We start from the raw sequence: 2963 nt of genomic DNA, 5'->3' as shown, positions 1-2963 counted from the left end.
CCTCTCCTCTCCTCCTCTCCTCTCCTCTCTCCTCTCCTCCTCCTTTCTCCTCTCTCCTCCTCTCCTCTCCTCTCCTCCTCCTTTCTCCTCTCTCCTCCTCTCCACTCCACTCCTCTCCTCTCCTCTCCTCTCCTCTCCTCCCCCTCCTCCTCCTCCTCCTGATGTAGTGTGACAGTGTGTTCGCCGGCGGCGCTCTGCTGGCGTGGAAACAATCAGCTCTGACAGAAACGGGGTGGCGGAGGGGGGAGGAGGTGGGAGGAGGTGGGAGGATGAATGGAAGGGAGGCTGCGGCCCCAGGGCCGAGGACGATGAAGATCTGCTGATAGAGGAGAGAGACGGAGAACCGGGTTTTATTTCTGTCCTTTCTTCTTCCAGCAGCTGAAATCAAATCTGTTGATTTTTAAAGAAAAGAGACGATTTGTTTAAAAAGTGACGCTGATTCTGTCTGAAAAAAACTGTTTTATTCCAGAATTTATTACAGATTTTATTCCAGATTTTATTCCAGAATTTATTACAGAATTTATTCCAGATTTTATTCTCCGGTTGAGGTGAAGAACATCTGGAGCAGCTGCAGATTTAATGGCTGCGGTCTCATTCTTACCTCCTTTTTAAATCATTTATCTTCTTTTAAACTGAATTAAAAATCAAACTTTATAATAAATCCTCCTGATAAAACAGAATAAATTAATTTCTGTTTGTTTAATAAAAACATCTGAGAAATAAATCAGAAATAAAGACTTCCTTTTGTTTAAATTTAAGTATTTAAATCTGAACAGTTTTATTTCAGCTTCTTTAAAAACTGAAAATTTAAAACCTTTTTAACAAAAAGGTTGATGTTTCTGGGATTTTAAATAGAAATCAGTTTATTTCATTGAAAATTATCTAAATGAAATCAGATTCCTCTGGATCAAAACCCAAAAAATGAGCTGAAGATATTTTGTTAGAATTCAATAAAAAAGCAGAAATTCTGCTTCAGGATCTTATTGACCTCCAAGGAGGTCGCGTTTGTTTGTTTGTTTGTTTGTTTGTATTTTGATGAAACTTTCAGGAAATTCTGAGTTTTTCACAGAGAAAAAATGATTTAATTCTGGTGCTGATCTGATCCTGATCTGTGGTTGAGTGATGACATCACAGATGACATCATCAGTCACGTTATGACATCACAATTATAACGAGGTTTTCGTGCTTCTACTTCATTAACAAAACTTTATTTTTACAGTAAAACTTTGAGTTTTTATTCACTTTAATGAAATCAGGAGAAAACTTTTACTTTATTCATCTCGGAGCTTCGAGGGAAACCAGATGAAGGTGACCCACCTGTTGGGAACCCCGTCAGGTCAAAGGTCAGCATCTGATTCCAGGACTGACCTGTGTGTGTGTGTCGGTGCTTCAGCTGCCTCGGCTGCTCTAACCAGCTAATAAATATGAAAACAGCAGGTTAAAACTTCAGCCTGAAAGGATTATCCGGCTCTATAGAGTCCCGTGAAACCCCCCCGACCTCATAAACAACCGTGTTGGCCCATAAAAATGCTCCCAACAAAAGCCACTGAAAGGAGGCTTTTTCACGCATAAGGGGTTTTCTCAGAAGCGCATTGAGGGGGTCCGCGGTGGGGCCCCGCCCTCAGATTATCCGGCTGGCAGCGGCAGGTGCGTGCGCCGGGAGCTGGGGGGTCGAGGGGGCCAGCTGCAGACCAACACCTCCTCGAACCGGAGAGGGAGCTGCAGGTCTCCGCTCATAACCCCCCACGCAGAAAACGGGCTGAACGGACCCCCCCACAGAAGGGACGGCGGCGTGAAATGCAGGATTAAAGCCGTCAGCAGCAGAACGATGCAAATTCTTTACTCGTCAGGGTAACAAAGTGTCCCACTGATTCCCGAGTACGGTGGCCTGGAGGGGATGGCTCATCGGTTCTGGTGCTGAAGCTCCGGGTCAGTTTATTCTGTTTGTCCTCCTGCAGTTTCAAGAACAGACAGGAATCCAGAAGCAGGTACCTGAGCTCAGAGGTTCCTCTGTTTGTCCTCCTTGAGAAGCTGAGCTCGTTGACCTCAGAGCAGATCTCAGCCTGAAACCTCCGTCTCTAATCTCTGCCGTCCAAACGGCGTCTCCTCTTCCAACCGTGGCCCGGGGCTACATGTGGCTCCTCCACATAATCCCACAGCAGCGTTTTCACACCGTCTTTCAGATAAAGGGGATTAATGTCCTCACCGTAATGAATAATGAGGATGAAGAACGTTCAGCCGACTGCGTTAAAGAAAAGAAAAGCGACTCCTGCTACTCTGTGCTGAGCTGGAGGTCACACCGGATCAGAACCACCGCGTTTATCTCAACCTTTGAGACAAATCTGTTAATTAATGATTCGCTGCAGAAATTCTGTTTATCTTTCAAAGATCAGATTAGAACCAGGAGGTTCTTCTGGACGTTCGCTGGTGATCCTCAGATTTATTCTGTTTTTATTTTCAGGAAACATCTGCTGTTCAAACACACACATTTAGTGTTTCAGCAGTTTATCTGAGAAATTAATTACCAAAATGTTAACGAATGGATCAAATAAGAAACAAAATGTGGAAAAGATTACAGAGGAAGTTTGTGACTGAATCAAAGTGAAAAAAAATCTGAAATTTTAGGGAATTTTTGTGAATTTGTGGAAAGCATTTGATCAAATATGGACCTTTAAGAACCAGCAGATGGGAGGAGTTTAAGGTCCACAGAAAAACTGATTAAAACCACGTCAACCATCAGAACCGGTCCACATCTGGACCAGAACACCTGCAGGCAGAGCAACATGGACGCTCAACTAAAGAATATTGACCGAAGTTCTGGAGAACTTCCAGTCCTCTCTGGGACTGCTGCTGCCGTCTGAGGCTGGATCCACCTGTCCTGTCTGCTTAGGTTTCAATCAATCATCCATCCGTCCATCCATCCATCCATCCATCCATCCGTCCATCCGTCCATCCATCCATCC

Source organism: Kryptolebias marmoratus, linkage group LG14 (assembly GCF_001649575.2).
Source record: "Kryptolebias marmoratus isolate JLee-2015 linkage group LG14, ASM164957v2, whole genome shotgun sequence".
NCBI classification, from domain to species: Eukaryota; Metazoa; Chordata; class Actinopteri; order Cyprinodontiformes; family Rivulidae; genus Kryptolebias; species Kryptolebias marmoratus.
Note: the sequence above shows the minus strand (reverse complement) of the source record.